Source organism: Ovis aries, chromosome 15 (assembly GCF_016772045.2).
Source record: "Ovis aries strain OAR_USU_Benz2616 breed Rambouillet chromosome 15, ARS-UI_Ramb_v3.0, whole genome shotgun sequence".
In the NCBI taxonomy this organism is placed as follows: domain Eukaryota; kingdom Metazoa; phylum Chordata; class Mammalia; order Artiodactyla; family Bovidae; genus Ovis; species Ovis aries.
The window spans coordinates 57,051,162-57,074,503 of record NC_056068.1 but is presented as its reverse complement, the minus strand read 5'-3'; positions in this window follow the sequence as shown (position 1 = coordinate 57,074,503).

Sequence of the window (23,342 nt, the reverse complement as noted above, 5' to 3'; positions counted from 1 at the left end):
GAGTGGGGTGCCATTGCCTTCTCCGATGCATTTGGTAGTAGTCCTTAAATATTACTCTGGCCTTTTTCTTATATTTCTTGTAAAGTAGGTCTTTGTAAATTGAGAGAGGATCACCGTCATCCAGCTGTGCTGAGTGAAATTATAAGTGTCGTGATGTGTGCATAAAAAGGGTAAGAACCAAGTGCTAGATGCAATCCCCATGTGAGTAAAGGGTGGAGGAGGAGTGGTTTTCTTTAATAAAGTTTTTGTCGAAGCTCAGCTTACCAACTGTTGGGTTCAGAGCCTGCATGTGAATCAAATTCCCCAGCTAGGCTTGAATCCTGATTAGAATGACAGCTAACTGGCTTAGTCCTCACAGCTTTTTAAAATCATACACCAAGAGGTCATAGCCACCTTTTTGGTTTAAAATGACATAACTGTGTTTTCATTTACCTATGAAGGTCATAAGAATATTTAACTTTTAGATTCAGAAAACAGACTCCAAATATTACACAGAAAATTTTCATCTGAATTCCTCTTTCCCCATAACACAAAATATTTTCTTTTGAGCCATGCTTGGGTTGCAGATTTTCACATGAGAGGGTATGGTGGGGAATAGGTTTAATGACAATAAATGGGTAAGGGTGCCACAGCTTAATACCTTTATTGATAGTAAAACTTGGTTTTGTAGCTGCTATTGTTTTCCCCACTTTATAGACAAGAAAACTGAGACTCAGAGAGTTTAAACTGCCCAAGACCAAACAAGTAGTGTAGCCCTGGATACTGGGTGGAACTGCCTTCAGTCAGGTCTGTTTGCCTCTAGCCTGTATCTCCCACCACAAAGTCTCCCAGGGCCTGGTTTAACCACCCGCCCCAGAAGAGCAGGCCTGCCTCACCTCACACAGGTGTGGGTAGGAACTGAGAAGCCCAATCAGGTTTGCTGAGAACTCTACAGGTAGCAATTGTAAAACAGAGAGAATAAAAGGAAGCCACGCACCGGGCTGCACCCACTCACGGACAGACCTCACCTCAGAGGCGAGGCAAATGATTCTCCTGGAGCTGAGATAGGTTAGAATGCTCCTTCTGGGGGACAAGGACTCAGCAGCAACTCCCGGTGAGCTTTCCTTTTTATAGAACTGGGTGAGGGACATGTTTCAAGGTAAAGGAGTTTCCCATTTAGTACAAAAAATAGCACTTTTAAAGTGTTTACAGAAAAGCCTAGATCAAGAATATAATATAGTAGACTCTATAACATAGTCCCTAATATATTTTCTCTAATATAGTCTCTATATAATATATATATAATGTAATCCATGCATAATTTATTTCCTATATAATATAGTCCATGTATAATTCCCTTAGTATGTTTCCTCAAGACAACAGTAATCATAACTTTCCATTAAATAATAATTTTGAGGATGTTTATTGTATATCATATTTCAAAAAGACTAGGATACACCTTAAAATGTATGACTTAACATTATACAGAAGACTATAAATAAGTTTTGACATAATAAAAAGAAAACTAAAGACGGGAAAGTAAAATTGAAGCAGAGACGGGTTATATTACCCCATCAGTTCAGTCACTGAGTCATGTCCAACTGTTTGTGACTCCATGAACCGCAGCATACCAGGCCTCCTGTCCATCACCAACTCCAGGAGTCCAACCAAACCCATGTCCATTGAGTCTGTGATGCCATCCAACCATCTCATCCTCTGTTGCCCCCTTCTCCTCCTGTCCTCAATCTTTCCCAGCATCAGTGTCTTTTCAAATGAGTCAGCTCTTCTCATCAGGTGGCCAAAGTATTGGAGTTTCAGCTTCAACATCAGTTCTTCCAATGAACACCCAGGACTGATCTCCTTTAAGATGGACTGGTTGGATCTCCTTGCAGTCCAAGGGACTCTCAAGAGTCTTCTCCAACACCACAGTTCAAAAGCATCAATTCTTTGGCACTCAGCTTTCTTTACAGTCCAACTCTCACATCCATACATGACCACTGGAAAAACCATAGCCTTAACTAGATGGACCTTACTAGATGGCAAAGTAATGTCTCTGCTTTTTAATATGCTGTCTAGGTTGGTCATAACTTTTCTTCCAAGGAGTGAGCGTCTTTTAATTTCATGGCTGCAATCACCATCTACAGTGATTTTGGAGCTCAGAAAAATTAAGTCAGCTACTATTTCCACTGTTTCCCCATCTATTTGCCATGAAATGATGGGACTGGATGCCATGATCTTAGTTTCTGAATGTTGAGCTTTAAGTCAAATATTACCCCATATATGTGCTTTAAAGCCCTTCATCATTACTAAAATTTATGTGCATTATCCCATCTGATCCTTGAGAGAGGCCTACAAAGTAGAAAGTTTAGGCATTATTAACCCAGTTTTACAGATGAGAAACTGATGTATGATGAGCTTAAATGATCTTCCCAAGGTAACTGAACTAGTAAAGATAAGCCAGGGTCAGACTAAGGTTTCCTAACATGCAGATGACACCACCCTTATGGCAGAAAGTGAAAAAGAACTAAAGAGCCTCTTGATGAAAGTGAAAGAGGAGAGCGACAAAGTTGGCTTAAAGCTCAACTTTCAGAAAATGAAGATCATGGCATCCGGTCCCATCACTTCATGGCAAATAGATGGAGAAACAGTGGAAACAGTAGCTGACTTTATTTTGGGGGGCTCCAAAATCACTGCAGATGGGGACTGCAGCCATGAAATAAAAAGACGCTTGCTCCTTGGAAGAAAAGTTATGACCAACCTAGACAGCATATTAAAAAGCAGAGACATTGCCAACAAAGGTCCGTCTAGTCAAGGTTATGGTTTTTCCTGTGGTCATGTGTGGATGTGAGAGTCGGACTATAAAGAAAGCTGAGTGCCGAAGAATTGATGCTTTTGCACTGTGGTGTTGGAGAAGACTCTTGAGAGTCCCTTGGACTGCAAGGAGATCCAACCAGTCCATTCTGAAGGAGATCAGCCCTAAATATTCATTGGAAGGACTGATGTTGAAGCTGAAACTCCAATACTTTGGCTACCTGATGCGAAGAGCTGACCCATTTGAAAAGACCCTGATGCTGGGAAAGATTGAAGGCGGGAGGAGAAGGGGATGACAGAGGATGAGATGGTTGGATGGCATCACCAACTCAATGGACATGAGTTTGAGTAAAGTCCGGGAGTTGGTGATGGACAGGGAGGCCTGGCGTGCTGCAGTCCATGGGGTCGCAAAGAATCGGACATGACTGAGAAACTGAACTGAACTGACTGAGCATCTAGCCCAGCAATAGGTAAATTCTGATGCCTGAGGCAGCAGACTGGGGGTGATCCCAGGGGAAGCAAGGTCAGTCCACTGGACCTTTTTTCAGCTTGTTTCCGGGTATCACTCAGGTCTCTCCTGCTACATGCTGGCTGCCTGACCCACTGCAGAGCTGCTGCCCCCACCACTCCTGCAGGTTACAAACCTCTGCCCAGTCTCATTTAGAGCTGCATCCTCCAATAGCCTGAACCCCTCCTGTGTCATGAAAACCACCCCATCCCATTTTCAGGTCCTTTTAAATCCTAGCCAAGTGAGGATCAGCTGAGTGCATATATTTAGGATTAGATATGTATTGTGACTGAAAAAAAATGCACAATCTGAAACTTGAGAATTAGGTTTTATTTGAGGGACAAAACTGAGGACTTAAGCCTGGGACACGGCCTCTTAGCTCTGAGAAGCTGTTCTGAAGTAGTGAAGGGAGGAGCCCAGAATATTATATGAGTTTTTGCAACAAAGACCAGGTAGTCAGAACATCAAAAAATGATTGTTAATTAAAGAAGTTACAGAGTTTAGCACTTTGCTATGTATGAGAAGATGCAAGAGTCTGGGCTCACTGAAATCATTTCTTTGATGTGCACGTCAGGTATCTAGAGCCAGTATCCTGTGCTTTCTCATCCTGAGTCTTCTCAGGGTGCATTGTTGAGGGACAGGGGTGGCTGCAGTTGCTGATGGCTTGGTGGTGGGCATCCTGTTTCTATCCTGTGTTCCTTCAGGGCTCACCATTGACATGGCTGTATCATGATGGCTTGATCGCCGCAGCATCCTTTGTTTACTAATATGGCAGGCAATATTTTTCATTCACAGTATGTTAAGGCAAATCACAATGCAAAGGCAATCATCATAGAGATGATTGCTTCATTCTCAATAAAATAGACTCTTCTAATCACAGGGCCGACTCCCATCCTGGCATCAGCTCCTACAGAGGATGGAAGCCACTGGGCAGTGAGAGGTTCCCTTGGCCTCTACAAGTTGGATTACATGGCTCTGAACTTGCTTCCAACTTCTCCAGAATCTAATGGCTTCTAGGGGAAGCTGTGTTGCAGTGTGGCTCTAGCCCAGCCTCACTCCACCCTGGCAATCGTTTCACAAGAGCTTTTTGGAGTTAACACCCTCAATCAAAAGTGTGGCTGCACGTGGGAGAATTCCCCAGGCCTGCTGCAACAGAAGTTGGAAAGACTTTTAACACACTTTAATTATACGTGGAGAAGACATCAGCCTCGTCTAACCTCACCTCCTGGGACAACCTGGCTCTCTATATAGGTTCTTTGCAAAGCTTCTTTTTTTAGGTTGGTGTTTAAAGGTTTTCACTCCAAGCGTGGAATTGGATCTCTATTTTTTTTTTTTTAAGTTTAAAAGCATTTCTCAGTGAATTTGAATATTGGGAAATGTCTGAACGTTAAAGCAGCCATAAGCTTAGACTCCTCTGATACCACAGTGCTTGCCCGCCCCCATTCCCCCTGCCAAGATCAGCAGCGAGGCTGGAAGAAGAAGGAGGGGAGCAGAGAAAGCAATTCCTCAGTTTGTGCGCTTCCTCCAAAGGTGCCTGTTTTAGTACAGTTAGCCCTCCTATCTGGTGTTCACGTCTTCAGATTCAACCAACTGTGGATTCAATGAACCATGTATGGTAAATATGGGTGGAGGGACCGAGAAAGTTCCAAAAAGCAAAACATGAATTTGCCTAGAGCTGATAACTATTTACATTGTGTTTATAACTATTTACATAGTATTGACATTGTATTAGGTATTGTAAATAATATAGAAATGATTTCAAGTATATGGGATAATGTGTATAGGTTATGGTCTTCCCAGGTGACGCAGTGGTAAAGAATCCACCTGCCAATACAGTAGATGCAAGAGACACAGGTTCATTCCCTGGGTGGGGGAAGATCCCTTGGAATAGGAAATGGCAACCCACTCCAGCATTCTTGCCTGGAAAATTCCATGGACAGAGGAGCCTGGCAGGCTACAGTCAATGGGGTCAAAAGAGTTGGACACAACTGATCATGTGTGCACACACAAATTAAACATACCATTAATTTTTTTTAAGGCATACCACAGTTGAAAGTGAAAGAGGAGAGCGAAAAAGTTGGCTTAAAGCTAAACATTCAGAAAACGAAGATCATGGCATCCGGTCCCATCACTTCATGGGAAATAGATGGGAAACAGTAGAAACAATGTCAGACTTTATTTTTGGGGGCTCCAAAATCACTGCAGATGGTCACTGCAGCCATGAAATTAAGAGACGCTTACTCCTTAGAAGAAAAGTTATGACCAACCTAGATAGTATATTCAAAAGCAGAGCCATTACTTTGCCAACTAAGGTCCGTCTTGTCAAGGCTATGGTTTTTCCTGTGGTCATGTATGGATGTGAAAGTTGGACTGTGAAGAAGGCTAAGTGCCGAAGAATTGATGCTTTTGAACTGTGGTGTTGGAGAAGACTCTTGAGAGTCCCTTGGACTGCAAGGAGATCCAACCAGTCCATTCTGAAGGAGATCAACCCTGGGATTTCTTTGGAAGGAATGATGCTAAAGCTGAAGCTCCAGTACTTTGGACACCTCATGCGAAGAGTTGACTCTGCTGCTGGGAGGGATTGGGGGCAGGAGGAGAAGGGGACGACCCAGGATGAGATGGCTGGATGGCATCACCAACTCGATGGACATGAGTCTGAGTGCACTCCGGGAGCTGGTGATGGACAGGGAGGCCTGGCGTGCTGAGATTCATGGGGTCGCAAAGAGTTGGACACGACTGAGCGACTGAACTGAACTGAACAGTTGAAGAATTATAAAATCAAATACTTTTAGGGAGCAAATTGGTAGCATACACATTTCAAATGACAAGTGGTATTTACATCAGTGAATGGGTATGTTTGTGGAAACCAAGAGACTGTATCTTGGAGAAGAAAATGGCAACCCACTCTGGTATTCTTGCCTGGAGATGCCCATGAGCAGAGGAGCATGGTGGGCTACTGTTCACGGGGTCACAAAGAGTCAGACACGACTGAGCAACTAAGCACGTAAGCACAAGACACTGTAGGCCTGGCCTGAACGCATTCAGTTTCAATTTTTAAGAAACCCTAACTGAACAAATAAAGTGTGTCCTCAGCCTCAGTCACCTGGAGGCAACATTTAGTCACATGGACATCAAATGTTACTGGTTGGCTAGGAGGGCCTCACGGATTTGCCTCCAGCTCTCTAGCAACTACTGTGAAAAGAGCAAGTTAGCCAGTTACACAGTTCACAGGGTGGTGAGATCAACACCAAGCAGTTATTCAGAATTGCACATGCTGTGGAGACTGAGATAGAAAAGAAATTTCCCCTGAGAATCTCAAAGAAGGAAGACAGAAATGTAATGAGCCGAGGTTAAGACAAATTCCCTGGGCATCTGTCTCATCCCATTGCTCAACGAGGCCCTTCATTTCATAGCACAGTGTCACAGAAGCAGTTCCCCTAAAGAAAATTGGGTCCAGGAAGAGGCAAAGTGGTGCAGAGTGAATGGTTGAGGCAACACACACAATTGGCATTCAAAGGAGGGCCACTAACTAAGGGTCCATCAGTAGGGAGAGGCTGTCTAAAGGCTGGGGGGCAGCAGCTTACGCTTTTGGAAAAGGGGAGCTAGATTCCTGCCTGGTACATAGTGGATGCTCAGGAAACTTGTTGCATGGTGAGTAGGTAGAGAAGAAAAATGCAGGCATTTCAAGGCCAAAGGTCTAGAGAGGATATTCTTGGGAATGATCTGGCTAGAGGATATTAGTCAGGGCTTTCTTGGTGGCAAGTGGTAAAAATCTACCTTGACCTTGATTTGGCAAAAATAGAGATGTGTTGACAGCATAATGGAGTGTGTCCCATAATCAAAAGGAAGAGTTGAATATCAAGCAGAAGGAAGGTAGACTGAAGGTGTGCCTCTGGTGGACCCAAGATGTATGGCCCAGACTCCTTTCAAGGAAGGATGTGTTGTTCCAGATGCTGGCAATGTGGTCCGTAGGGAGCTTTCAGCTATCAGCTTCTTCTCAGCTACACAGAGCTGCCTTACCCAAGAACATGCTCTTCCCTGGGCAGCCCACGTCCAGCGACCAGTCACTGTGGGAGTATAAAGCCCAGGCCATCTCAGCCAATGCAGGACAATTCCAAGGGACGACATACGGTACAGAGCTCTCTGGGGTCAGCCAGAGCTTTCTTAGAGCTGCCTTGCAGTTCAGTTTGGCCCTCTACGTAATCCTGCTTCTTCCCCTCCTTTCTATAACTGCTGCTTCCTACTCAATGTTCTCCACCCCAGCTCCATCTCAGGGTCTGCTTCCGTAGAACCCAACTTTTGACGTTCAAAGAAATATATAGAACCAGGGGATCAAAGGCCACCAGGATGCTTTTTGTCTCTCATCTGCCTTTCTCTGTGTCTTTGCTTCTATCTCTTCCACAGTTTTCACCCACAGAAAAGGAATGATTGTTATTGTATGGTTTGCTTTTTAAAAACATGTTTTAAACCCCAGGAAAGGATAATGAAGAGCTTAGCTGGGGTCAGGTGCCCAACTCCAAACAAATCAATTCTAGCCTGGATGTCCAAGCATTATAATTGGCCAGGCTTGAGTCAGGCTTGAGTCAAAACCTGTTTCTCAGGGATAGGATCGTACAGGAACAAACATGGCGGCTGTAGAGCCATGGGGTTTAGGGGAGGGTTGCTGAGCAAAAAGCTGATGCTGTCCTCTTCATTTAATTTTAGAAGGTTTACTTGAGGTTTTGAATATGAATACGACGTTTTTACCTAGTTCATTGATTTTCCTTTTTTAAATTGGAATATAATTGCTTTACAATGTTGTTAGTCTCTGCTGTACATCAAAGTGAATCAGCCATATGTATACATGTATCCCCCCACCTTGGACCTCCCTCTCACCCCACCCCGAGTCCCATCCATGTAGGTCATCACAAACCACTGAGCTGAATATCCTGTGTTTTATATCAGCTTCTCACTAGCTATCTATTTTCCACATAGTCGTGTACATAAGTCAATCCCAATCTCTCTATTTATCCTACCCTCCAGTGACAGATGAATGGATAAAGAAGATGTAGTACATATATACACAATGGAATATTACTCAGTCCCTAACAGGAACAAAATAGGGCTACTTGTAGGCATGAATGGATCTAGAGTATGTCATACAGAGTGAAGTTAAGAAAAAAACAAATCTATATTAACGCATATATGTGAAATCTAGGAAAATGGTACAGATGAAACTATTTCCAAGGCAGGAATAGAGACACATGCATAGTTCATTGGTTTTCAAAATAAAACAAAAAGCTGGAAACAACAGGACTCTTTCCAACAAAATTTAACTTGGGAATATCAACATAATTAGTAGATAATGATGAAGATTTTGATTTGAGAGGAAGCAGGAGGCCCAGAATCCAGTCTCTTGGTCTTCCCTAATTCCATTTCCTGGCAACTAAAGAGTTACTTCATTATTCATTTATTTTAGTAATTATTATTGGACACTTATCCTGCCCCAGGTATTGTGCTAGATCCTGGAAAGACAATGGCTAAGTAAAAATAAACACAGCTTTTAGTTCTGGAGCATACTAAGTATATTCCTTGGAACACAGTTTGAAACCCACTTGTTCTGGGCCATTTTGTGGGAATACCCTGGAGAAGGAAATGGCACCCCACTCCAGTATTCTTGCCTGGAGAATCCCATGGACAGAGGAGCCTGGTAGGCTACAGCCCACAGGGTCACAAAGAGTCGGGCACGACTGAGCGACTTCACTTTCACTTTTGTGGGAATAGGGAGAAGGAGAATATGGGGTTGAGATAGAGTGACATAATTAAGGAGATGCTTTAGAAATACTGTCTTGCAGGCATTAGCTGTGGTCATTTTGATTTGGTGAAGATTGACATGTTGATTAATTGGGAGACTATTGCAAAATTCATGTCAAGACGTGAAATGTTGGGTTTAAATTGCAGAAAAGGCAGAGGAAATGAAAAAGAAGCGTGGATACAAGAAATAGAATGTAAGAAAAATTGATGAGTCTTGGTGACAGCCTCTTAATGGATCTGACTAGTGTCTATTAATACATGATATTAAAACAGACCCACATACACATATACATAGTAGGTACCCCCCCTACACACACGCTTTTTCCACTCAATCAAATGTGCAATATATTCTGATCCACATCACTGCACTTACATATTAATCATTCATGCATTCTTGACAGCCCATTTCAGTTCCATCTTTTTCCAGCACCCTGACCACTCACACGTAATTCTCATGGCTCCAAGCACAACACACTCCCCTGATTGAAAGCAGCCCATGCCCTTCCTCATGTCTTTCTTGTATTCAAATGTAATCATTATTAAATTCCTGAATATTTACAGTTCAACTAATATCAACTACTCCTTTCTTTAGCCAAGATATTATTCTCTAACTTCTCAGGGATTTATTTTGTGTTGTATGAAAATTTTTGAAATATTCCTTTTATATGTTTTAGGTTCACATACAGTTCAATGTGTAATTAAATGAGATATGTTCCATTTTGGGGGCAGCCTTGTGATGATGTATTTTTGAAACATCTTTGGGCTGAAAAATGCTTACTTACCTATTCTCTTTGTATATTCATCTTGCAATTTACATTTTCTAAGAATTTTATGAAAAAGTTTCTTATTAGTCATTACTCCAGTGTCCAACGCCACTTATATTCCACAGATGAGGAAACAGAATCCTGGAGAGGTTAAGACACTATATCCTGGACTTTATTTCAGTCTTATGTTCTTTCACTACTAGAAGATTTTTTAATTTAATTTTTATTTTACATTGGAGTATAGTTGATTTATATAATGTTAGTTTCAGGTGTACAGCAAAGCAATTTATATATATATATATATATATATATATATATATATATATATATCCATTGTTTTTTAAATTCTTTTCCCAGATAGGTTATTACAGAATATTGAGTAAAGTTCCCTGTGCTATATAGTAGGTCCATGTTGATTATCTATTTTATATATAGTAGTATGTACATCAGAGAAGGCAATGGCACCCCACTCCAGTACTCTTGCCTGGAAAATCCCATGGATAGAGGAGTCTGGTGGGCTGCAGTCCATGGGGTCACACAGAGTCAGACACGACTAAAGTGACTTAGCAGCAGCAGCAGCTGTGTGTACATGTTAACCCCAAACTCCTAATTTATCCCTCTCCCCACCTTTCCCCTTGCTGCTGCTAAGCTGCTTCAGTCATGTCCAACTGTGTGTGACCCCATAGACAGCAGCCCACCAGGCTCCTCCATCCCTGGGATTCTCCAGGCAAGAACGCTGGAGTGGGGTGCCATTGCCTTCTCCGATCTTTCCCCTTAGGTAACCATAAATTTGTTGTCTAAGTCTGTGAGTCAGTTTCTGTTTTGTAAATAAGCTCATTTGTATCATTTTTTAGATTCAAGTAATATAAGACATTTCTCTTTCTCTGACTTATTTCACTTCGTATGATAATCTCTAAGTTGATCCATGCTGCTGCTAAGTCGCTTCAGTTGTGTCCGACTCTGTGCGACCCCATAGACAGCAGCCCACCAGGCTTCCCCGTTCCCGGGATTCTCCAGGTGAGAACACTGGAGTGGGTTGCCATTTCCTTCTCCAATGCATGGAAGTGAAAAATGAAAAGTGAAAGTGAAGTCGCTCAATTGTGTCCGACTCTTAGCGACCCCATGGACTGCAGCCTACCAGGCTCCTCTATCCGTGGGATTTTCCAGGCAAGAGTACTGGAGTGGGGTGCCATTGCCTTCTCTGAAGTTGATCCATATTGCCACATTATTTCTTTTTTGTAGAAGAGAGCAATTTTTATTGGTCACTGAAGCACAGGGGCACAGGCAACTCACTGGGAGCAAAGGTTTACACTTGTTTCCTGCTGCGAAGTCTCCTTTGAGCTGTATATTAGAGTTTTGTGTGTTCCTAAATATCCACCTATGTTGTAGGCTACTTGCAGGTGGAAACTATATGTTATGTGTCCTGATACCTCACATGCTACTTTACTGGGCACAAAAACTCTAGACCACATTTTATTCATTTATTTATTTATTTGACAAATATTTATTGAGTACCTAGTATGTTCTAGATACTACTCTAAGTGTTTGTGATATAGCAATAAGTAAAGAAGACATAGTCTTCACTCCCAGGGAGCCTATTGTATAACGGGAAAATAAGACATTGAACAAGATGATATTCAATAGGTAATAAGTGTGATGAGGTTTACAGGAGAGGTGCCAAGTCTAAGGGAACAACTGTTAGAGACCACCCCCCCTCCCCTATTCTTCCCAACCTGCCTCTTTCCCTGCGCCACACCTCCCTGGATCCAGGAGTGAAACTGGCATCAGTGACACAAAGCACGAGTGTGACTTCCATGACTTCTGTGTCCCTCAGGGTCCCATCTATCGGTCCGCATAAGATGGCACCTCAGAGCAAGTGTTCCTGGTGACTTGAGTACCAAAGTCACAGTGGCTCCCAGACGGGAACGACTGAAGAATGACGAGCCTGCGTGCAGTCATGTGTTCACTCAGCAAGCATAGACGGAGAATTTATTCTGTACCAGGTACTGTGAGCAAAACGAACAGTCATCACCATCAGTGGGCAGCATAAATGGTGAGGGAGACTTTTAAAAACTTTTTATTTTAGACTGGACTATAGTTGATTTACAATCTTGTTTTAGTTTCAGGTGTCCAGCAAAGTGATTCAGATATACATATACACATATCAATTCTCTTTCAAATTTCTTCTCCCATTTAAGTTATTACAGAGTATTGAGTAGGTTTCCCTGTGCATACAGTAGGTTCTTGTTGGTTATCTATTTTTATATATAATAGTTTGTGTATGCTAGTTACAAACTCCTAATTTATCACCCCTCACCTTTCCCCTTCAATAACCATAAGTTTGTTCTCTAAGTCTGTGAGTCTGCTCCTGTCTTGTTAATAAATATATTTTTTAAGATTCCACGTCTGAGTGATAGCACATGATATTTGTTTTTATCTGTCTGACTTCGCTCAGTATGACACTCCCTAGGTCTATCCGTGTTGTTGCAGATGGCATCATTTTCTTGTTATGGCTGAGTCTACTGTGTGTTTGCACCACGTCCTTATCCACTCCTCTGTTGATGGACATGCAGGTTGCTCCCACATCTTGGCTATTGTAAACAGTGCTGGAATGAACACTGGGTGCGTGTGTCTTTTTGAATTATGGCTTTATCTGGATACATGCATAGGAGTGGAATTGCTGGGTCATATGGGTAGCTCTATTTTTAGTTTTTTAAGGAACCTCCAAACTGTTCTCCATAGTTGCTTTAGGTATAAGGTTAGGTTGTTCATTTGAGATTTTTCTTGTTTCCTGAGGTAAAACTATATCACTATAAACTTCCCTCTTAGGACTGCTTATAGGTTTTGTATCACCGTGTTTTTGCTTTCAATTGTCTCTAGGTATTTTTCTATTTCTCTTTGATTTCTTCAGTGATTCATTGGCTGTTTATTAGCATATTGTTTAGCCTCCATGTGTTCGTTTCTCAGGTTTTTGCCTTGTAGTTGATTTCTAATCTCATAGTGTTATGGTTGGAGAAGATGCTTGATGCGATTCAGTTTTCTCAACTTGACCATGGCTCCCTCCCCCAGAACAATAGTAATCATAGTAATCCATGAAATGATTATTTTGTGGATGTTTATTCCACATCATAATCATATTACACCATATCTCATATCATTTATATTAAAAAACTCCAAGTGGATTAGGTCTCTAAATGTAAAATAATGAAATCATACAAGTACTAAAGAAACCACAGGTAAATTCCTATTTAACCTCAGTGTAGGGAAAGGCTTTGTGTGGATGATTCAAAACCCAAAGGCAATAGCACAGATGCTGTAATCTAGTTAGTGAAAGCATTTCTCACAGGGGTAAGGGTTAGAAATTCTGAAACAACTTTCTGCATACACTAGAATTTAACAAATAGGTAGATAAATTGTAGGTAATGAGAGCTGTGTTTCTTATTGTTGGGAAAAGAAGTTATAAATAAGGACAAATGAATATTAGTCCAAACCCTGTGGTCTGGACTGTAATCAAAGGTATCAGCATAGATTCATGGGCTTTACTATATATGTAAACACATAAATACAGAAATATATATATATATTTATGTTTCTTTCAGAATATATTTTCTAGCTCTCTCTGCTGAGAAGGCCTGGAAGCAATAATAGAGCAGTACAGAGGAGCCTGGCGAGCTATAGTCCAGGGGGTCACAAAGAGTCAGATGTACTGAGCACACACACCAGAGAATAATGAACACACTCATTGCCCAAATCTTGATCTCTAAAAATACAAACTCTTAGGAGAGCAGTTGATTTCAAATTGGGGGCAGAATAAACACAAGATGATCCTGGAACTTATTATGGTGACAGCTAGTAAGAAACTGTTGGAAATAAGATGGGAACATGTGGAAGAAAACAGGAGGCAACCTGAAGGAGCTCCCAATGGCTAAAGCTGGAATAAATTGCACAACAAATAATGATATTGTTGTTGTTTGGTTGCTAAGTGTGTCCGACTCTTTGTGACCCTATGGACTGCAGCCCGCCAAATTTCCCTGTGCTTCACTTTCTCCTGGAATTTGTTCAAACTCATGTCCATTGAGTCCTTGATGTTATCTGATAATTATATATTGTGTGCTCACTTCCGTCATGTCCAACTCTTTGCGACCCTACAGATTGTAGCCCACCAGGTTCCTCTGTCTATGGAATTCACCAGGCTAGAATACTGGAGCAGGTAGTCATTCCCTTCTTCAGGGAATCTTCCCAACCCAGGGATCAAACTCATATGTCCTGCATTGCTGAAGGATTCTTTACTGCTGAGCCACCAGGGAAGCCCAGTAATGTTATTATTAGATTTTAATCCATAGAATAAAATAAATATCTATGTCTCCATACAGGCATAATAAATAAATGGGGGAATGAGATTACTGTCTTTCACAATAAACTCCAATTGATAAACGTGGAAGGAAAGAGGAAAATAATAGAGTCACCATTAGACAAACATCAGAGAAATTGCTTCAGACAAGACACACTGATGGATGCCAAAATTACTGGGCAAAAGTTTGAGGAGGAATAGAATTTGCATAATCTGAAAGTGTCTCTCCTGAGATGCTTATTAATTACAAAAGGAAAGAATAGCTTGACAGTGAAAGAACTGGTCAGACACCAACTTAACAAGTAATCAAGGTAAAAATATTGGCAGCAATAAGACATATCGACATCACTGAACCCCTTGATAGGATGCACTGAGAAAAGATACAAAAGTATTTTTGCAGTATTCTTGCCAAAAATGCATAGCCTCAATCTAATCATGGAAAAATAGCAGACAAATCCAAATTGAGTGACATCCTACACAGTCACTGATCAGTACTTGTCAAAATACCAAAGTCAGAAAAGATAAGGAAAGACCAAGGAACTGTTACAGATTAGAAGAGACAAAGAAGTAACAGCTAAAGAGAGGGTAGGATCATCATCAGGATCCCTGGTACAAAATAAGGACCTTAGTGGGAAGAATTGTTGTTGTTACTGTTTTATCATTCAGTCATGACATTCAAACAGGGTCTGACAGCTGAGCTGCCAGTAGAGTGCTGGTGATAATACTCTGTTCTTGATCATTATACTATGTTATATAGGACGGTTATCTTAAGAAATATAGGGTGAGGGAACTCTGTATGTGGTTGCAACTCTTCTGTAAATTTAAAATTCCTTTAAAGACTTTTTTTTTTTTTTAGTTTTTTATTTTTTAAATTTTAAAATCTTTAATTCTTACATGCATTCCCAAACATGAACCCCCTCCCACCACCCTCCCCATAACATCTTTCTGGGTCATCCCCATGCACCAGCCCCAAGCATGCTGCATCCTGCGTCAGACATAGACTGGCGATTCAATTCACATGATAGTATACATGTTAGAATGTCATTCTCCCAAATCATCCCACCCTCTCCCTCTCCCTCTGAGTCCAAGGACCCCCTGGTAGACAGAGGAGGACTTTACAGATTAGGAATACCCAGCAGGGCAGGTATCGCAGTCCTTGGCAGTCTGTGGCCTTCCATGTCTCTGTGCATATACAGAGTGTCAGCCTGAGCCTGTCACAGTGTCAAAGAGCATTGCCTCAACTCTAGTGGGGCTGGAGTAATGGCTGAACCCTGGGCTTCCCTGCTGGCTCAGCGGGTAAAGAATCCACTTGCAATGAAGGGGACGTGGGTTCAATCCCTGGGTAGGGAATATCCCCTGGAGGAGAAAATGGCAACCCACTCACTATTCTTGCCTTAAAAGTCCCATGGACAGAGGAGCCTCGCAGGCTACAGACCCTTAGAGTCCAATGCTACTAAGCATGCATGCAGGCTCACATTTACCATTATACATCATCATGGACCTTGAATAATAAGAACCTCTCACTCTACTACTAATTTATAATGAATGACCATTTGACCTGAGCTGAAATTTTACCATAAAAAGATTTTACTGAGGAAATGTGAAAAAAAAAAATACTTAGCTCATTTTTTATTTAAAAAAAAAAAAGTGTTGCACCATTTTATATAATAGCCAATGTGTGGAAAAGATTAGTACCCAAAGCTAAGGGACTGGTTAATAAAACTTATATTAATATATTGGAATGCCAAAGAGCAATTAAAAATAATATTGTAGACTATTGAATAAAAATCTGTCATATTCCCCAAAAGCTAAATAAATAGGTTAAAAAATAACATGTGTGTGAAAAGTATGTATGTATACACACATATATTCTATTTATCAATATACTTAGAAAGATTGAAAGAAAATTTGAAAGAATGTTCTCTAAAATGGTAACAGAAGTTTAGACTGGTGAAATTAGTAATTTTTCCTTCATTTTTTTTTTCTGCATTTTCTAGTATTTCCATAAGGAGTGTACATTCTTTTCTAATTTATAAAAATGTTATTTTAAAAATAAAAGCAAGGAGACTTCTGATTTTAAAATGGAGGAGTAAAGACATCTGTGTACCTTTTTTTCTGCAAAGTTGCCCTCCAGCAAGAAGCAGGATAATAGGAACAAAGCTCCACCTCTGACAAAACTAGGAAACAGCTAGACATCTGAACCAAGATATATGAGGAAGGGGATTCTCAATGCAAAAATCATCAGGGAGGCCAGTGAGAAGACAAGGCCAGGACCCACCTGGAAATGCAAGCTAAGGCAAAATCTTAGAGCACTGTTCTCCTAAGAAATGGGAGACCCTGAGGAGAGAAGCCAGCAGTTCCTTGTTTAAACAATAAACATGGAACATGCAGGCTTGCAATGGAAGCTTCTTTGGTCCTCATTTGTCAGCTTGGAGAAGTAGAGAAATGGGCTGAAAGCAGAATCACACAAATGTGACCTTTTAACTGGAAGTAATATATGGGTGAGATGAAGCAAAGTGGAGACGTAAATCGCCAGCTATCAGTTTTTCCTAGCAGTGAAAAAACAAAGGCAAAAGCTACTCTTGTGCATGGCCTCATGTATTCATTCATGCAAACCTGAGGGATGTTTTACTACTGTTATCAGTTAACATAATGCTCAGCTATATAACAGAAACCACCGCCTCCCAACTTTAATATGACAGATGGCTATTTCTGTCTCATTTAAAGAATTTCAAAAATAGTGTTTGTACAACATCTTCATGGTCTCATAAGGGAACCCAGTTCCTAACTTTCTGCTCTGCTTCCTTCTGTACGTGGATTCTGTCTTCAAGGTATCTCATGGTTTAAGATGGCTTCTGGAGCACCAGTCATTACATCTATATTTCAGGCTACAGCAGTAAGGAAGAAGGCCTTATTCTCCTTTCACTTTTAAGGAGCTTATCTGGAAGCCACACTCAACACTTTCTTTACATCAATAGAGCTTAGTCTATCTGCCTGGCCATAGCCAGCTATAAAGAAAGATGGGAACTTTAGAGTTTCGGCTCAGCACAATGACAATGAACAGAATCTGGTTCCTATTATTACGGAAGAAAGAAATGGATGTTGGAGAATACAGTTAGTAGTTTCTACCACAACTGTGAACTAGAAAGAATTCTTTATAACTCAAAAATACAACCTTGTTTTGTCTCTATGAACCTCCTGCAAGTAGCTAGTCCAGAAAGAACTGAATCTTGTTCAGAGGTAACAAGTCATTAAAAAGGAACCGGCACACAAACAACATAAAAATATTACAAGAAAAAAAAAAAGGAAAGAAAGAAAAAATGGCAAATGAAGATCATTTAGCAAAAAAGTTGCTATCAAGCAGATAAACTTATGATCAAGCATATTGCCATATACCCCAAGAATTTAATGACTTTTAACTATCTTCAAGCAGAATGCAGCAGTCAAAGAAGGAAGGAATAGATAGATATATGTGAATACCGCAAGGTATACTGAGGATGGGGGTAAAAAGTGAGCAAAATAAAATAAATTTGAAAAAAGACAGCACCATAAAAGCCAAAGTTAGATTAAAATGTGTATAATTGGTCTTTTTGGATTACAGATGTTCAGTTCTATATAGAAACAAGATAGCATTAAAAAAATAAGCAAAAAAGAGTCAAATATAATATTCCCAGAAAATAAATCTTAAAAACTGACACCTAGAAGTTATTGGATTTCAAAGAAAAGTATCCTTTGGGCATCCAGACAAAAAGGCCTAATCTTGTAGGTAAAGGAAGGGTGGATGGGAATGAAGTTGACCTCTGACATCCCCACAGCATCATTTAACATTAGAAGATAAGGGAGCAATGCCTACAAACACCTTGTTGATCAAGGAGTTAAAACCAGCTAAAGCAGGGATCAGAAAACATTTTCAGTAAAGGACTAGTAGTAAATACCTTCAGCTTTGTGGTTCATGCAGTCTCTGTCACAACTCTACTCTTAGCCTGAGAGCAGTTGTAGAAAATATATAAATTAATGGGTTTTGTTGTATGCCAATAAAACTTTATTTACAAAAAGCCAACTGGATGTGGCCCATGGGTCATAGTTTGCCAACCCCTGAGCTAGACTATCACTCAAGCATAAAGGTAAGAAAAAATTATGTTTGAAGTTGTGAGATCTTCAGGGATACAATCCACATAGTCTAAAGTGTTGGATGACAAACTTCAGTGGACAAAAAAGATACATGAAGAAACTGAAACAAAAGCTCTGGCAAGAAATAAAAAGCTAAAATATGCTCTACTACCTGGAAAATGAAAAAAAGAGACATACCTTCCGGCTCTTTGGCAGCAAGTGCCTTAGAAGCTCCGTGACGTGAAAGGATAATTCCAGAAACCAAGACATCTGTTGAAAGCCATAAAAATTGTGATCAGTTCTAAATAAAGAAGGTGATGTCACATTCACAGAGCCCTTTTGAAAACCTCTCACAATTCACAGGGATATTTGGATTGTTAACCCACAGTGACAGATGAAGGTGGAAAATGAAAGAGTTGAGTGAAATCAGAGGTCCTTGTTCCCAATCGCTCATTTAAATCCCCCCGGGCATTTTTTTTTCTTTTTAATGTCTGTTCCTGGGACCCGTCTCAGACTGCTTAAATCAGAATTTCTGGAAATAGGAGAGACAGAAATAATTTTTTAGCTCCCCAAATATTCAGCTACGGGTTTTCCCCATGACTCAGCTGGTAAAGAATCTGCCTGCAATGCAGGAGACACAGGTTCGATCGCTGGGTCAGGAAGATCCCCTGGAGGAGGGCATGGAAACCCACTCCAGTATTCTTGCCTGAGAAATTCCATGGACAGAGGAGCCTAACAAGCTATAGCTTATGCGGTTGCAAAGAATTGGACATGACTGAGCAGCTAAGCACACAAATATTCAGCTATGCTGCTGTGTTGGAGATTAAGATGGTTTTGGAGGTACATATCAATTTAGACATTCTATGATTATATATGTGAATGTAAAGAATTCTCCTAAACTCAGAAGTCTGGAAATTGCTACACAAAAGAGGCTAAACTACTTAGTTAATTTTTAATGTATGTTTCTATAAAAGAACTTTAAATTATAGTCCTTGCTGGACCAAGTTATAGAGGCTTTTCAAAAGAAGCGAAAGGCTTCATGTAAAGAAGCTAATAATTACTGGTGAATGAAGAAAGAAGTATTTAACTCCTTCTGACATTATAGTCAATTCTTTATTTTAAAAAGAAAAGTGTCCCTGTTCAGTAACTTATGAAATGTCAAATGTTCCTCATTTTTGAAAGTCTAAGGCCGTTGAGATGGTTCTTTGTTTGCTTTGGGCTTCCCTGGTAGCTCAGAGGTTAAAGCATCTGCCTGCAATGTGGGAGACCTGGGTTCCATCCCTGGGTCGGGAAGATCCCCTGGAGAAGGAAATGGCAACCCACTCCAGGATTCTTGCCTGGAGAATCCCATGGGCAGAGGAGTCTGGTGGGCTATAGTCCACGGGGTCGCAAAGAGTCAGACATGACTGAGTGACTTCACTTCACTTAAAAAGTCTGGTCCTTAACCTATTTCTTGAATCACTCATTTCCAAAAATTAGCAAAGTCCAAGAGAGATGTAAACACATCAAGAAAAGTAAATGAATCTCAATGGAAGCTTTTTCCTTAGAGAAACCAGATGATCACTAGTGATTAGAGTAACAAATAGTACCAGTTTACCCAGCAACCTTGATGGGTACCTGTTACTCCTGAGCAATTTTTACTAGTGCTTCCTTTCAGTCTCAGATATTTCCTAGTGGAGGCAATACATTATATGGTAACTCTGCCATTTATGTTAATAGTAATAAATGAGCTGTATTTCTTCATTAGAGCAGATACAAGAACCCAGGCTTGGGAATATGCTAATGATTAATACTGTACCCTCACAAGAGGGGATTGAATCTGTCACAAGAATGTGTGATTAGAAATCAGTCTTCATCTGTAATGTGGGAGGAGGAGCTAACTCTTGTAGTTTGGTCACAATTAGTATTTTTACAGAAGGATGTCAAGAGATATTTAAAGATAAGTTCTAGAGAAAGAAACTGGAGTTGAGAATAGAACTGCAAGAGTTTGGGAATCAGAAAGGACTTGATAAAGATGCTGAGAATAGCAGGTCCCTGAATCAGGGTCCCAGGGACCAAACCTGATCAGGAACGATAGGTGGAGGAAGAAATCTGAGACAAGGAGGATTTGATATGACAGTTTTGCCAAGGAACTGCTTACTATTTCCTCCAGCTTTTATTGACCTTGTCTCACCATCAGGGTGTCTTAAAGCATTAAGTTTTTGGCACTCAAGTAGAGTTGGAATTTGCACCATCTAGCTTTTTAAATGAAGTTTACCCTTACAAAGGTTTCCTTAATTCAGATCTTTAATTCAAACTGTTAAATTATTTAAAAAAATTTTTTTTTCAAATTGGGAAGCCTGGCTTTCAAAGAAAAATGATTTTCTAAGATAATTATCCTGAACTAGTATTATTGGATCTTCTAAGACTTTCATGCACTATATGGAAAATTAAGATCTGCAGGAAACACAAAGATTAAGTACCAGATCAGTCAAATAAATCCTGTCAGTCAGTGGAGTGACGAATGTCTCTGTCACATCTTTTTGACATCCAAGAAGGAATATGTGACAGCACTGTAATAGGTACAACATTTATTTATTCAACACATATTTATTCAGGATATATTAGGTAGATGACATTATGCGTGTTATTGTTCAGTTGCCCAGTCGTGTGCGACTCTTTGTGACTGCATAGACAGCGGCACGCCAGGCCTCCCTGGCCCTCACCATCTCCTGAAGTTTGCCCAAGTTCATGTTCATTGCATCAGTGATGCCATCCAGCCATCTTACCCTCTGACACCCTCTTCTCCTTCTGTCCTCAATCTTTCCCAGCATCAGGGACTTTTCCAATGAGTCGTCTGTTTGCATCAGATGACCAAAATACTGTAGCTTCAGCTCCAGCATCAGTCCTTCCAGTGAATATTCAGGCTTGTTCTCCCTTAAGGTTGATTGGTTTGGTCTCTTTGCTGTCCAAGGGACTTTCAGGAGTCTTCTCCAGCACCACAGTTTGAAGGCATTAATTCTTTGGCATTCTGCCTTCTTTATGGTCCAGCTCTCACAACCACACGTGACCACTGGGAAGCCATAGCCTTGACTAATAGGGACCTTTGTCGGCAGAGTAATGTCTCTGCTTTTCAACACACTTTCTAGGTTTTTCATCACTTTCCTGCCAAGAAGCAATCATCTTCTGATTTCATGGCTGCAGTCACCATCCACAGTGATTTGGAGCTCAGAGGAAATCTGTCACTACTTCCACATTTTCCCTTCTATTTGCCATGCAGTAATGGGGCCAGATAATGGCACCCCACTCCAGTACTCTTGCCTGGAAAATCCCATGGACAGAGGAGCCTGGTAGGCTGAAGTCCATGGGGTCGCGAAGAGTCGGACACGACTGAGCGACTTCACCTTGACTTTTCACTTTCATGCATTGGAGAAGGAAATGTCAACCCACTCGAGTATTCTTGCCTAGAGAATCCCAGGGATGGGGGAGCCTGGTGGGCTGCCAGGTCGCACAGAGTTGGACACGACTGAAGCGACTTAGCAGCAGTAGCAGCAATGGGGCCAGATGCCATGAGCTTAGTTTTTCGATATTTAGTCTTAAACCAGCTCTTTCACTTTCCTCCTTTACCCTCATCAAGAGGCTCTTTAGTTTCTCTTCACTTTCTGCCATTAGAGTGGTATCATCTGCATATCTGAGGTTGTTGATGTTTCTTCTGCCTATTTTGATTCCAGCTTGTAACTCATCCAAGAAACACCTGGAGTAACAGGCAAATTTGGCCTTGAAGTACAGAAGGAAGCAGGACAAAGGCTAATAAACTTCTGCAAACACCCTCTTCCAACAATACAAGAGAAGACTCTACACATGGACATCACCAGATAGTCAACACCGAAATCAGATTGATTATATTCTTTGCAGCCAAAGATGGAGAAGCTCTATACAGTCAGCAAAAACAAGATCGGGAGCTGACTGTGGCTTGGATCATGAACTCCTTATTGCCAAATTCAGACTTAAAGAAAGTGGAGCAAACCATGAGACCATTCAGGTATGACCTAAATCAAATCCCTTATGATTATACAGTGGAAGTGAGAAATAGATTTAAAGGACTAGATCTGATAAATAGACTGCCTGATGAACTATGGACCGAGGTTCGTGACATTGTACAGGAGACAGGGATCAAGACCATCCCCAAGAAAAAGAAAAGCGAAAAAGCAAAATGGCTGTCTGAGGAGGCCTTAAAAATAGCTGTGAAAAGAAGGGAAGCAAAAAAGCAAAGGAGAAAAGGAAAGATATACCCATTTAAATGCAGAGTTCCAAAGAATAGCAAGGAGAGATAAGAAAGCCTTCCTCAGCGACCAGTGCAAAGAAATAGAGGAAAACAATAGAATGGGAAAGACTAGAGATTTCGTCAAGAAAACTAGAGATACCAAGGGAACATTTCATATAAAGATGGGCTCAATAAAGGACAGAAATGGTAGGGATCTAACAGAAGCAGAAGATATTAAGAGGTGGCAAGAATACACAGAAGAACTGTACAAAAAAGGGCTTCTCGACCAAGATAATCATGATGGTGTGATCACTGCAATGTGAAGTCAAGTGGGCCTTAGAAAGCATCACTACGAACAAAACTAGTGGAGGTGATGGAATTCCAGTTGAGCTGTTTCAAATCCTGAAAGATGATGCTGTGAAAGTGCTGCACTCAATATGCCAGCAAATTTGGAAAACTCAGCAGTGGCCACAGGACTGGAAAAGGTCAGTTTTTGTTCCAATCCCAAAGAAAGGCAATGCCAAAGAATGCTCAGACTACCACACAATTGCACTCATCTCACACACTAGTAAAGTAATGCTCAAAATTCTCCAAGCCAGGCTTCAGCAATACATGAACCATGAAATTCCAGATGTTCAAGCTGGTTTTAGAAAAGGCAGAGGAACCAGAGATCAAATTGCCAACATCTGTTGGATCATGGAAAAAGCAAGAGAGTTTCAGAAAAACATCTATTTCTGCTTTCTTGACTATGCCAAAGCCTTTGACTGTGTGGATCACAATAAA